We start from the raw sequence: 15,718 nt of genomic DNA on the forward strand, positions 1-15,718 counted from the left end.
TACATTTTTAAGTTACTTCATCAGTTATGTTTTCGTTATCGCTACCAAAACATATGCAACAACAACAACACGGCTAACTAGCCTATCGGTTACCCGTATCGGTTACCTTCTGTCAAATCGTTTTTTCCATGAATGAAACGCGTCCTTTATGTTCAGATAATATTTATTTATAAATAATTCATATATACAATGTTTTTTTACAATTTAAATTATTCCCTTATTACTCTAGAGTACTTTACATATGTGTATATTGATATGTACAAGCTAATTAAGTACAATAACGTCTATTAATAGCTGTGCCCTCTCTGAAACTTTCGAAGCTCAGTGATGACGCCCAATTTTTCCTGCGCTGGTGGTGTTGTTCAACATCAGTTTGCAGAGCCATATGAGTTTTGTAGGGATAATACCGGAAGCCCCAATTCGTGCTATCAAAGTCGATTTATAGGTGATATTGATCCTTTGGACTTGACCCTTTCCCATAGTATGCTTGTTAGGGCCTTATCTGTGGTACTAAAAAGGCGGGGGGATAGTTGTCGAAGTTTTCTTATAATTTGAGCAAATTTATGTTCTTCCTTCAGCTACAGCTGGAATATTTGGAATATTGCTATGCGCACATCGTCAAAATCAAATTACCTAGAATGAGAAAGAAACTAATATCAGTAAGGATAGATTAAAGTTTTTAATATATTTAACCCGAAAAGTGTTCTATAAATAGGGCTCCACAATTAGCTCTTTTCTGAGAGGCCAAAGGCACAAGGGACTCAAGGAGATTTCAGATAACTAGAATCAGGGGTACCCGAGGATACTTCGCTGTTGCATTCATAGAGAACACAACATTATAACAATTGATAATTGATTGATGTTACGATGGAAATTAGACGTGCTACAAAAACAAACAAATGCAGATGACTGTTTAATTCAACAACAACAACAACAACAACAACTGTTTAATTCATTATCCGAAGTTCTTGTATGGACGTGCAGTATGAAAAGTGCAAAGTACTGCTAAAACTGATTTCCCCGAGTAACCCGGGAACGAATGGATGTGACTACGCCTATCCTTATTTAGCAGCAGGGTCTAGACCCAGTTCCCTATTGGGCAGGAAAGTAAACATTTGGTTATCTCCAAGTTGATCATATGCTATTACAGAATATAATCGTTTGCTGCATCCGACCAGTACATCCAACTTTCCCAGATTTTCTGGGCTCAGCAAGGGTATCCTCCTGAATGGTGCATTTGTTGCACGCTGCTGCCTGGCCGCTCACCCAACAACACAAGACACGACGGAACTTTCCTTGGGACACCCAAGGTCACTAACGCTTCTCATGGCTCCAGCGGGTTAGGGGGCTTAGAGTATACCCGCTGTAGGCATGCCTGCGTAAGAGGCGATTAAAATGACAACAACAGGCGATTAAAATACCAAATTGGTTCAGGGGGCTGTGTAGCGCAACCCGTTCAATGGGTTGCCAGTGCAATATATAGCTTCTCCAACCCAATTGTGAACCTCACCTACCCGTGGCGAATCCTGTTTCTTTAACAGCCGAGGCTCTGGCGACCCCATGTTCCTGGCCGCTCACCCAACAACACAAGACACGACGGAACTTTCCTTGGGACACCCAAGGTCACTAACGCTTCTCATGGCTCCAGCGGGTTAGGGGGCTTAGAGTATACCCGCTGTAGGCATGCCTGCGTAAGAGGCGATTAAAATGACAACAACAGGCGATTAAAATACCAAATTGGTTCAGGGGGCTGTGTAGCGCAACCCGTTCAATGGGTTGCCAGTGCAATATATAGCTTCTCCAACCCAATTGTGAACCTCACCTACCCGTGGCGAATCCTGTTTCTTTAACAGCCGAGGCTCTGGCGACCCCATGTTCCTTATGGATCTACATTTGAAGGCGCTTAGTTAGCTGACATCGCTTACTTAAACGGTTGATTCTAAAGTAAAAACCAAAACAAAATATAGGTTAGGTTGAACTGGCGGGTTCATGGCGACCTCACATAGTCCGTAGTGTTACCAGAAGTTTGTTTTAACGACCAAGCTAAAAACCCTATCAACAACCAGGACATGTTATAAAATAAATCCGTCCTCTTGACAAATACCAGAAGCTTCCTAGAACTTAAGCCACTTGCTGCTTCTAGATCTGACAGCTGTCAGCTGGAGTCTTAGCCTGGTAAGCGCAGGGCACGAGCACAGAACGTAATCGATCGTTTCCTCCTCCAACCCGCACTTCCTACATCTGCTATCACTGACCAAGCCTAATTTAAAGGCATGTGACGCCAGAAGGCAGTGTCCAGTAAGAATACCCGTCATGAGTCTACAGTCTACAGTTTAATGATGAAAATATAAGAATCAGTGTTTATGAATAACATATTTTAATTAATCTCTTACAACAACGTGATCGGTGGCTAAATCGCCATGTAGATAGTTTGGTGTTCCACCTTGTATAAACGTAGGTACTGTATGTGCTCAACCGTGCAAATGGACATAAGCAGTAACATTATTCACATAAACATAGCTTGGTATTTGTGCAGCCATCAATATAGCATACATTGGTCCAGTTCGGTGTGCACCAGCCACTGGTACAAACACTTTTGAATGCATAGCTTTCATATAGATTGGATGTCCAGCAGTGCTCCGGTTGTGCCAAAATGTAATGAGCTGCTCAGTCTCTTGGTACGGCTGTATAGGTATGGGCGGGTGCAATGTATTACTAGTCTGCTCAAGATCGTATGGTACATAGATGGCTCGAAGACGCCAGAGGGGATTGGAGCCAGAGTTTTCGGACCCAGAGCCAAAATATCAGTAACTCTAAAAGCACATCCGAGCATTTTCAAGCGGAAGTATTCGCCATAAGTTAGTGCGCTAAGTTGAACCTTCAGCGCTGATACCCCAATGAAACAATTGCCATACTCAGTCAGGCAGTCAGGCCCCACTAAAGGCATTTGCGGCGTTCGAAATAAAGTCAGCACCTGTCCTTCAGTGCGTAGAAAAGCTAAATCAAATAGGAGCACACAACGTAGTACTGTTGCCCTGGGTCCTAGGCCACAGGGGAGTAGAAGGTAATGAGCAGGCGGACTTAGTGTTTAAGTTATTGCGTCCCTCCCACAAATTTTCATCCTCCCAGCAGATCCTTGCAGCGGGTGTGCGCCATACTCTCCTCTTCCGGGAAGGTATCCGGGTCCTTCTCCTGACCCCGGTCCTGAGAAATTAGTTTGCTGCGTTTGCTGGAAAAGAATCTTTTTAGGACGGTCATATATATAAGGGCCTGAAATATTTCAATGAACTTCCTAATCACATAAAAAGTAGTAATAACTTCAATACTTTTAAAAAAAAGTTTATTGGAGCATTGTAAAACCCTTCCAATAAGATAACGTTGTCCTCTTATTTTTTACATGATATATCCGATACTGGAGCGCGAAAAGGGAATGGTAATATTGGAAGCAGCAAAATACAATGCATCCGGCCCTAAGGAAAAGAAAATCGGTTGCCACCTGTAACTCCAGACATTTCCAACAACTAATTTCGATGGAATTCGGTATTTCCAGCTGGTATTTACTGTTGCTGATCGGAATCACTCGCTTTCCGACAGCATTAATATAACAATAAAATTATATAATGTGTAACAAAAATAACGAAAATAAGGCCAAATAAAAGGGAATGGTAATATTGGAAGCAGCAAAATACAATGCATCCGGCCCTAAGGAAAAGAAAATCGGTCGCCACCTGTAACTCCAGACATTTCCAACAACTAATTTCGCTAGAATTCGGTATTTCCAGCTGGTATTTACTGTTGCTGATCGGAATCGCTCGCATTCCGACAGCATTAATATAACAATAAAATTATATAATGTGTAACAAAAATAACGAAAATAAGGCCAAATAAAAGTTGGAGCAGGGGTATTGGAAACATGTCCTTTTCAACCTCCCATTATATGTTGAGCTGTGCTAATCAGAATCTTCATGCATTCCGACAGCGTATTTACTAAACAAAGTTGAGGGGTGATTGGATACACGTTATTATCAATTTCCAACATCCAAAGACATGTTTAACTGTGTTGATCGGAGACTAATACATTCCGACAGCTTAAAATACACATATAATTGAAAAATTCAAGTTCCAAATTTTGTTGCCTTAAGCTGGGAGCACTGGAGGATTGGAAACGCGTCCTTTCCAACCTTCCTAAAATGAGTGGCTCCCAGACTCGTCCATTTGTCACGCTAGTAAATATGCTGATCGGAATCACATGGCATTCCAACATCATATTCAATAGAAATAAGTGATTATAACAATGAATTGTTCTTAGTAGTTTATGTTTTAGGCCTAAACAGCCGTAATAATAAATAAATTAAATTAAAAAAATAAATACTCTTTTCAGTGTTTCACGTGCAAGGGATGGTTCATCGGACAGGTTTCTCTGGGCTAGATTCCAAAATCCAGCGTCCTCGTAACTTTTATAAATCTTTTGTGGCTCTTGTTGTTCAAGGCCTCATTACATTATGAGGAAATACGGCACCTGAGAACACAGCCGTATGAAGCTTAAAAACACAAGCATGTCTTCAGTGAACTCCACAAACAGGCGTCGGACCTCTATGCCGGTGATTCCTGTACTCAAAGAACAAAACTAGCAGAGGAGGAACGCACTCTCCCTAGGGAAATGAGAGTAGTCACTCTAGCTCAACTTCGAGCTGGATAACGTAACAGGTTAAACTCTTACCTATCCAGAATCAACCCCGACATACAAAACATTTTCCTGCTTGTAATGTGTCCCTACATGACACCAACCACCTATTGGGGAACCAACGCCTCTAACACTCCTCTCATTATGGTCCACCCCTGTTGAAACAGAATGTTTTTTGGACTCCCGTTAGAGGACATTCATGACAATTTGTGATCGGTCGCACCTATTGGATGGGGCGAAGCACTGCTACAACAACAACAGCAGGCGGACAACACGGAAAAAGAGGCAGCAACTGCATGACCCATCGATCTCGAGCCGTTCCTGCCAGTTGGCCCACAGGGGCATTTATTAGCAGAAGGGTGGGAAAAGAGAGAACACTGGCGCAATATGCCAGGCGTGAGTCTATCTAAGTTACTGTTAGGGGGTTACAGCACAACTCGATATAGGGCATTAATAGGCCTCTCAAAAAGATAACCTAAGAACCCTAACGGCTATTCTTACAAGACACTGTAGGCTGAACAGACAGTCACATGCAAAAGCTGGGTATAATATCGAACAACACAAACCGATTTTGTGATGGATCAGCAGACGGTGGACCATATCCTTCTAGATTGCGGCGCAATTTCAAGACGTAGGGCTAAGTTTATGGGCTCACCATGGCCAGAGCATTCCCACATTTAATCCCTCAAGCCAAGAACACTGCTGGGGTTCATAAAGGAAGTCGGCTAGGATGAGGTGCTGTGAAGGAGATGTGCAAGTCACTGTGCAATCCTCAATAAATTATCTATCTATCTACGTTCCGGTAACAAGCACCATTGTGGTACTAGCCTCACCATCTCGGGAACTATTGATATGACTACATTAAACCTTCTAGGGATTGAATATTAATAATGCCGGCAATGCGAAAGTCTGCTAAAATGTACCATTCTCCATGGAATGCTCGATATATAACTTTCCAAGTTTTGAAACAGTGATGAAAAGAGCAAAATTTACTAAAATTTTAACTGGCTGTGGGTAGTAAGGTGTTGATGTCCTCTCTTAACGCAATGTAATGACAACTGCGATGCAGGGAAAATGACAAAAATCTTGCTGATAATAATTAATTTTTCCTCCCCTTCTATGCAGTTCTGTGCATACATACATGTGTTTTTCTCCCAAACGCTAATTAAAAAAATTAATTGGTTTTCACATGAACTTCGAACTCTGTCGTATTTGCATTCTTCAGTTGATTATCAACAAAAGCATGACAAATTATCACTAAAAAATTCATACATGTTCCTTATATATTTAATATGGTAGCCAATTTACTTACCCTTTCTGGTGCGATGATTCCTGAACAATCGGGCCTGACTAGACGCGATTGTTTTTGCCTTAAGAGAGCGTGCTTAACGCGAACCATATCATGTTATCGCACACCTTTGGTGATGCAAAAAATCAAAGACATTTCTGCTTCTAATGCTTCTAGGATAGCAGCAGCAGCTCCCGGTGGCGCCACATAAATACCAGTTGAATGCCGATCAGTTGCCTTTTTTGCTCCGGCTACCTATTCAATTTTAATTCACGTTACATTATCTACTATTGCAATTTTAATCACTACAAATCAATATAAATTACCGAAGCAAATACTGGCAAAGCAAGATGCGTAGTTCCACCCTTTTTTAGGGAAATACATCCAACCAGTTTGGTACCGTATTCCAAAGCATGTTGCTTGTAAAGTACCTTGTATCCTTGGCAAATGACACGTGAATCTGCATTTAATTGTAGATTTCCTCTGATTTTGGCATATTCTGAGCTGAATCGCAACCCGGCGGAGATGCTATATATTAGAATAATATAACATTTTTTTATTATTTAAAAATGCACATATGTACGTATGAATGAAAATCAGAAAGTAAATAATGTTGTTGTTGTAGCGATAAGGACACTCCCCGTTATCGACTTTGTTGCTCCTTTGCAGGATGCAGATCGGGTACGTTCCGGGAACCATTAAGGTACTAGCCCGACCATATCGGGAGCGATTTAGTTGACATGAAACCTTGTAGGCCATCCCGTCGATTCTATACAACTTAATATGGTAACGATTTAAAAGACGGTGCACCACCTAATTTTTATCAAAAATTATCAAACGTGGAATCAAAAGACGCGCCTCGAGCTCCGTTTTTATTATTATTTGATATTTTTAAATTGGTGGTGTACCGTCTTGTAAAACGTTACCCTTAATATTATTTTGGGCGAAGGCCGCCAACGCAAAAAGATGGTCTCTGCAGCAAAATTTTTAATTTCCGTCACATGTCACAACTAAAATTAACTTAATGTTATTTTGGGCGAAGGCCGCCAACGCAAAAAGGTGTTCTCTGCAACAAAATTTTTTATTTCCGTCACATGTCACAACTAAAAGCACAAGATATTTTTCGTTGTAAACAAATATATTTTTTTTGCGTTTCAATGTTTTCCGGAATAACTAAGGAACTGTCATTTCGATGACAGCATGAAACGTCGATGGGTTAGTGGAGAACGAAAAAAGCTTTGAATGTGTGGGTGAACTGGTTACCTCCGTCTTGTAGGGAAACTGTTAACGTGTGTCGTTTAAACGAAAAATCCAATTTAGTCAAAACCCTTTTAGCCTCAACGGTATTTACAGATCCGAAAGACGTGATAGCAAAATTAATTGTAGAACAAAATAACGAAGTAACTGAGCGTCAGGATTAAGCTTTTCGATCGCGTGGTAACAAATACATTCAGAAACTCACGTGGTAGTTATAGAGGCTTTTATCCAAACCGCGGCTATACTGGTTATAGAAATAATAATAGTTCATTTTCATACAATAGTAACTATAATGTCAACAATTATCAAAGATATAGGATTTATAACGGAAATAGATACCAGAATAATAACAATAACAATACGCGTTCTAATACAAATCCTAATTCAAACAATAGTAACAATAGAGGTAACAATTCAAGGTCGTCCAACGGTAGAGGCAGAAACGCAAACGTTCGCGCTTTAAACGCCAGTGCCCCTCAGGAGCGAACACTGGGGGGAGGACGAACTAAGCGATTAAACGAACTTCCCTCACCAATAGCCATCTATTGTTTAAATTTAAATTACTCAAATTTCATAGAATTACAACTTAACGAGTCACAAAAATTTTGTTCCTTCCTAGTAGACACTCAAGCCGACATTTCTTTAATAAAGATATCATGTTTTGACAGTAATATTTCCTTAAGTACAAACGACATTATCAACATTACCGGTGTCACTTCTAATTCAGTTTCTATTTTAGGTAAAATTACAGTAAATCTAAATTTTTCAAACTTTACCCTTAAACATACTTTACATGTAGTAAATGAAGACTTTAATATTCCATCCGATGGCATACTGGGTAAAGATTTTCTGAAAATTAACAAATGCATTATTAATTATGAAAGAAATAGTATTTCCTTTTGGATAGGCAATGAAAAAGTCGCGATACCAATCCTACACGGAACAGAAAGCGACAGTTGTATTATTCCACCAAGATGTGAAATATTCAGACTTTTTGATTTAGGAGATCCACCCGAGCCACTTTTCGTGGACTCGCAGGAAATTGAAAAAGGCGTTTTCACAGCTAGGTGCATTGTTAATTCCAGTAACCCAATAATTAAACTCATAAATACCACGGATGATATAAAGTATGTGAAAATAAATAGTATTAGGACAGAAAAACTTTCAAACTACAATGTTTATAAAATTAACAAGACAGAAACAGAACAGAAACGAACGAAAAAACTAATTTCAGTTTTAAAAAATCAAATACCTCAACATGCTCAAGATAAATTAATTGACCTTTGCATAGATTATGTCGACATTTTCGCTCTCGACACGGACAAAATGACTGTAAACAACTTCTACGAGCAAAAACTAAGATTAACAGACAACGATCCGGTATATGTTAAAAACTATAGATTGTCATACTCTCAACGCGAAGAAATAAATCGCCAAGTAAATAAATTGTTAGACAACGATTTGATTGAACCCAGTTATTCCAATTACAATAGTCCTTTCATTGTAGTCCCAAAGAAAGATACTAATGGTCAAAAAGCTTATCGTATGTGCGTAGATTTCCACTAGCTAGAGTTGGCAATATTCTAGATAATCTCGGTAGAGCAAAGTATTTTTCAACATTGGATCCTTTTTCAGGATTGCATCCTGACTCACGTGACACTACTTCTTTCAGCACTGACCGAGGTGCATTTAGATGGAAAGTGCTTCCATTCGGTTTAAATATAGCACCTAATTCATTCTCACGAATGATGACTATAGCTTTTTTGTGTATACCACCCAACGTCGCATTTTTGTACGTCGACGAGATTATCGTCATAGGTTGTAGTGAAGCACACCCCATTAAAATTTTTTCAAAAGTTTTCAATACTTGTAGATCTTTCAATCTCAAACTTAACCCAAATAAATGCAACTTTTTACGACCAGAAGTTACATTTTTAGGTCATAAATGTTCAGCCAAAGGTTTGTTGCCAGACGACTCTAAAATAAACGCAATTAAAAAGTATACAAAACTGACTGACAAAGACGCGGTACGACGATTCGTCGCGTTTGCAAACTATTACAGACGGTTTATACCTAAATTTGCGTCACTGCAGCAGAAAAAGAGTTGAATTTGTATGGGATGTAGAGTGCGAAAGAGCATTTTTATCATTGAAAGCAGCGTTACTTTCACCAAAATTACTTCAATATCCAGATTTTACTAAACAATTCATTATTATAGTTGATGCTTCTATAATTGGATGTGGCGCTATTTTAAGTCAAGAACAGCAAGGTAGTGATCTACCAATTTGTTTTGCTTCTAAAGCATTTAATAAAGCCGAACAGAAAAAACCCATTATAGAATTAGAGCTTTTAGCTATTTACTTTGCAATCAAGCACTTTCGACCATACGGGTATGGCACCCATTTTATTGTAAAGTCAGATCATAGACCTCTAGTATACTTATTTAATTTGAAAGACCCATCTTCAAAACTTTCAAGAATAAGACTGGAACTATCTGAATATAACTTTCCTATTGTATATATAAAGGGTAAATCAAACATTTGTGCTGATGCACTATCGCGCATTACAATGGATGAGATTAAAGAAGCTAACAAACAAATTTTGGCAGTACAGACAAGGGCAATGACAAAAAAGGCAAACGACAAAAATTTACATAGGAAAACAGACAAAAACGACGAAAAACGACTTATTTTACATGTCTACGACAAATTTTCATTTAATTTTTCAAAAAAGATTCCACGAATAAGATCTGAAATTACTTACGATAAAAATAATAAAACAACAAGTTTAAGAATTTTTGCTCATATTAAACATAAGAAACTCGAGTTACTTAATTTTGAGCTTGCTAACGAAATAATGACTTTAGAGAAATTATTTTCGAAGCTTGAATCAGAAGCCGGCAAACGCAAAATTAAGAAAATTGAATGGCCTAAAAACGATATTTTGTTCGAACATTATACTATTACAAATTTCAAAGATATTGGAAATAAAATTTTAAAATCATTAGAAATTAGTTTAACAGATCCAGTGGAGACAGCAACAGACGAAGATACAAAATTAAAGCTAATGAAAATCTACCATAATGATCCCATTTCTGGTGGACATTGCGGAATGAAAAGACTTTATGCAAAACTACGAACAAAATTTTATTGGAAGAACATGACTCGTGATATATCGACATATATCAAAATTTGTATTGATTGTCTTTTAAACAAGGTTAAACCTAAAACAAAAGAAAAACTTGTTTTAACACCAACTCCTTGTAAACCATTTTATATACTAGTAATTGACACAATAGGACCCCTACCTGAGTCAAATATGGTAACAAGTTCGCACTTACCATGATTTGCGACATGACTAAATACCTGGTAACAGTTGCTGTGCCAGACAAATCGGCAAAAACAATCGCTTCAGCAATTTTTGAAGGATTCATTGTAACATACGGCACAATAAATGCCATAAAATCAGATTTAGGTACAGAATTTAAAAATGAATTATTCGAAGAATTAACTAAACTTTTACATATTAAACATAATTTTTCAACTGCATACCATCACGAAACTGTTGGCACGATTGAACGTAATCATAGAGTTTTTAATGGATACTTACGTGCATATTTAAAAGATACTTTTTCTGATTGGGATGTTTATTTAAAATACTTTACTTTCCTACACAATACTACGAGTAGCACAGTTTTCGACAATCAATTTTCGCCTTTCGAGTTAGTCTTTGGGAAAAAGGCAACTTTGCCTAATGAATTGACAAAAGAAAATATTGACCCAATCTATACGTTGAAAACTACGCCAAAGAAGTTAAGTTTAGGATGCAGAAAACGCACAAAATGGCACAAAATCTAATAGATAAAAATAAGTTACAAAATAAAAATCTGTATTATAAAACGGCACGACCTTTAATTGTAAAAACCGGAGATAAAGTACTTTTACGTTTACTATAACTAAAATTAACGAACTTAACGTAACTATTTTTGATGAAGTTAAAAACAAAGAAAAAGAAGTACACAAAAGTCGACTTATAAAAGTAGAGTAACACTTTATACCAACGTAGAAAAATCCAAAATTTTCTAATATTTTTATTGCTAACATAAATAGCAAGAATTGTTAAATAGCCAAGAAGGCATAACAACTATTAAAACAAAAAAAAAAAACAACAAACACTAATGTAATGTAATTTTAACGACAATAAATGTATAGAATAATGTCTATGCATTCCAGTAAATTGATTTATGTACAAAAAAAAAAAAAGAAACATGCATATAGCCAATAAGGCAGAACAAAAATCTATATTTAAAACCATTTTTTTAACATGTACTTTATATTTTCAATATAAATTTAAGAAAATGAAAATTCATAAACAAACTCTATTATATATAAAGAAAACAGACATAAAACAAAAAATTAAAATTATCAAAATTAAACTAACACATTGGCAACATTTTCTTACACATACAAAGACTGCTAAGTTTTATGTTTCCATCCCATACCATTGGCACCAACACCAATACACAGATTTTGACAATTTGAACATACACATTTTGTTGCTTTACAGATGAGCCAACCATATAATTGAACCATGGTCCGAACTAACAAATTACCAAAAAGGAAGGTGCACCCTAATATTCGTTCGTTCGAAACAATTGATAACATAAAAAGATGAATGTGACAAATGAAATGTGATCGATCCATTTGCCAAATTCACTCCTTTTTTTAAGGAAGGATGATCTAAGGATAAACTAACCTTCACATCCGTTAAAATAATATAAGCTATGTGCATGCAGCTTTAGTTACATTTGAAAGGCGCGGGCAACACAAATGTCAAATGCAGCTGCGGCTCACGTCACTGCCAGAAAAAGAGGATTGAATTAATAAATTTGCAACCAAAGTGGACTTAGCACATGTCTTCAACCTGTCTCTTTCCACCTTTGTCATACCCTAAAAATGGAAAATGGCCAAGGTGGTCCCGCTACTAAAGCCTGGGAAACCAGCTAACATAGGAGAGTCGTATCGTCCGATATCTATCCTACCGTCAGTAGCAAAGACGCTTGAAGCCATTTTGCTTCCCTACTTCCAAGCAAATTTGCAGCTAGCCTGTAATCAGCATGGCTTCAGAAAACTCCATAGCACCACCACCGCGCTAAATGCCATCAGCGCCCGGATAAATTGCCGTTTAAATCAAACCCCCGCCGTAGAACAGTACTCGTAGCGCTAGACCTATCAAAAGCTTTTGATACGGTCAACCATGGCACGTTACTGCAAGACCTGGAAGGGTCTACCCTTCCCCCATGTCTTAAAAGGTGGACCGCAAATTATCTGGGTGGTCGGCAGGCATCGGTGCAATTTAGAAACGAAACATCAAAACCAAGAAGAATTAAACAAGGGGTGCCACAGGGTGGTGTCCTATCCCCACTTTTGTTTAATTTCTACCTTCACCACCAGAAGGAGTCACTATCGTTTCATACGCCGATGACTGCACAATAATGGCCACAGGCCCAGGCCCAGGCCCACAGATGGATGAACTCTGCAACAGAATAAACGGCTACCTTCCTGATCTCTCCAGTTTTTTCCCCTCGCGAAACTTGGCATTATCACCGACTAAATCTTCCGCGACCTTATTTACAACATGGACGTCCCATTTTGAACATCCACGTCGATGGCACTACGGTGCCGACTGTCCTACACCCCAAAATCTTGGGTGTGAATTTTGATCAGGATCTACATTTTGGTGAGCACGCAGCCGCAATTGTTCGGAAAATCCAGAGCCGTAATAAAATCCTCAAATCCTTGCTGGCAGTACCTGGGGAAAAGATAAAGAAACGCTCATTACTACATACAAAGCAATTGGCCAGCCGTTTACGTGCTACGCGTCACCCATATGGTCGCCAAGCCTAAAAATTACCCACTGGAAGAAGCTACAGGCCTGCCAAAATACTGCTCTCAGAATCGCCGCGGGCTGTCTTCTTATGTCCCCAGAACACCTTCTACATAATGAGGCGAGAATAATACCCATCAGGGAGAGAAATGAGATGCTAACCAAACAGTTCCTGTTGAATACCCAGAAACCTGGGCATCCAAACAGACATCTGATTGATGAGCCAACACCGCATAGGGGCTTAACGAGTCATCTCCGTAAGCATTTTGAGGAAATACGGCACCTGAGAACCCAGCCGTATGAAGAAAAAAAAAACACAAGCAGGTCCTCGGCGAACTCCACAAACAGGCGTCGGACCTTTATGTCAGGAATTGCCCGGTGAATCCAGTACTCAAAGAAAAGTACCCAAAACTTATGGAAGAGGAACGTATACTCCTCAGGGAAACGCGTGTCACCCTTGCTCAACTTCGTTCTGGATACTGTAACAGGTTAAACTCTTACCTATCCAGAATCAACCCCGACATACAAAATGTATGCCCCGCTTGCAATGTGTCCCCACATGACACCAACCATCTCTTTAATTGTAATCTGGAACCAACGCCTCTAACACCCCTTTCATTATGGTCCACCCCTGTTGAAACAGCAAGTTTCCTTGGACTCCCGTTAGAGGATATTGATGACAATTTGTGATCGGTCGCGGCTGTTAGGTGGGGCGAACCACTGCTACAACAACAAGAACAACATGCCCAGTTTCTGCATACGGCTGTTCAGCCTATAATGCCCTGTAAGAATAGCTATTGGGATTCTTAGGTTATCTTTCGAGAAGTCTATTATTGCCCTGCAGCGACTTGTAACATAACCTCCTAACAGTAACATAGATTGTCTCAAACCTGGAGTGTTATTGTTGCTGTTGTAGCGATAAAGTTACTCCCGAACGCTTTGGGGAATGTTATCGATGTGATGGTCCTTTGCCGGATACAGATCCGGTACGCTCCGGTAACACATGACCATTAAGGTGCTAGCCCGACCATATCGGGAACGATTTATATGGCTACATTAAACCTTCAGGCCATCCCTCCCTCCACCCCCAAGTGAGGAGCTTGGGGTCGCCAGAGCCTCGCCTGTTAGTGAAACAGGATTCGCCGCGGATAGGTGAGGTTGACAATTGGGTTTGGAGAAGCTATATATTAGCTCTGTGAAGTTGGCACCTACTTGGGCGAATAATTAAAAAAAACCATATCTCATCATTTTGTTTGTCCAGGAAAGACTTTCGTTTGTCCACACGATTTTTGCTTTTTTTAAATAAATTTTTAACAAAGGGTGGACAAACGAAAATTTTTCCTGGACAAACGTGGACAAACGATGGACAAACGAATGGCATTTGCTTTTTTTAAATACTCGCAAATGGAGGAGCCAACTTCACACACGATTTTTTTTTTTTTTTTAAATAACTTTTTAACAAAAGGTGGACAAAGGAAAAATTTTCCTGGACAAACATGGATAAACGAATGAGATATGTTTTTTTTTTTAATTATTCGCCCAAGTTGGTGCCAACTTCACAGAGCTCTATATAGTGCGCTGGCAACCCATTGAAAGGGTTGCGCTACACAACCGCTTGAATCAATTTGGTATTTTAGTCGCCTCTTACGACAGGCATACCTACCGCGGGTATACTCTAAGCCCTCTAACCCACTGGAGCCATTAGAAGCGTGGGTGCACTTTGGGTGTCCCAAGGGAGGTTCCGTCGTGCCTCGTGTTGTTGGGTGAGCGGCTAGGCAGCAGGGTGCAACAAATGCACCTTTCAGGAGAATACCCTTGCTAAGCCCAGAAAATCGAGTAAAATTAGATATACTGGTCAGATGCAGCAAACGAGTATATTCTATATCATATGATCAACTTGGAGACAACCAAGCTTTTATTTTACTGTCCAGCACGGAACTGATGCTCGGCACTGCTGCTAAGGAAGGATAGGCGTAGTCATATCAATTCGTTCCCGGGTTTCTCGGGGAAAGCAGTTTTACCAGTACTTTGCCCTTTTCAATTTGAACATCCATTCAAGAAATTGGCATAATAGATTAAACAGTCATCTGTATTTATTTGTTTTTGTAGCACGTCTAATTTACTTCGTAACATCAATCAATTTTCCCTTGTTATAATTTTATGATCTCTATGAATGCAACAGCAAAGTATCTTTGGGTACCCCTGCGATCGGAAGATGCATAATCATGGTGGAGGTTCACTTGAAGTTACTTTACCAGGTCATGATTCTAGTTATCTGAAATTTCTCTTGTGCCTTTGGCCTCTCAGAAAAGAGCTAATTGTGGAGCCCTATTTATAGAACACTTTTCGGCTTATATTAAAAACTTTAAATCTATTCTTACTGATATGAGGTCCTTTTTCATTCTAGGTAATTTGATTTTGACGATGTGCGCATAGCAATATCCCAATTATTCCAGCTGTGGCTGCAAGAACATACATTTGCTCAAATTAGAAGAAAACTGCACGGTTGAGCACATCCAGTACTTACGTTTATACAAGGAGGAACACCACACTACTTTCGCGGGGACGTAGCCGCCGATCACGTTGTTGTAAGAGCTTATTTT

General features: G+C 39.1%; 1 long non-coding RNA gene across 1 annotated transcript; it reads right to left on the reverse strand.

The window, feature by feature from the left end:
- Positions 1–221: 221 nt before the first annotated feature.
- On the reverse strand, positions 222–7,130 carry LOC137252216 (uncharacterized). Its single transcript, XR_010953478.1, has 3 exons — positions 6,299–7,130; positions 5,997–6,227; positions 222–633 (listed from the first exon to the last, which is right to left on the reverse strand). It is a non-coding gene; the product is annotated as an uncharacterized lncRNA (long non-coding RNA).
- Between the last annotated feature and the right edge of the window lie 8,588 nt (positions 7,131–15,718).

This window comes from Eurosta solidaginis, chromosome 5 (genome assembly GCF_040869045.1).
Source record: "Eurosta solidaginis isolate ZX-2024a chromosome 5, ASM4086904v1, whole genome shotgun sequence".
Lineage (NCBI taxonomy): Eukaryota > Metazoa > Arthropoda > Insecta > Diptera > Tephritidae > Eurosta > Eurosta solidaginis.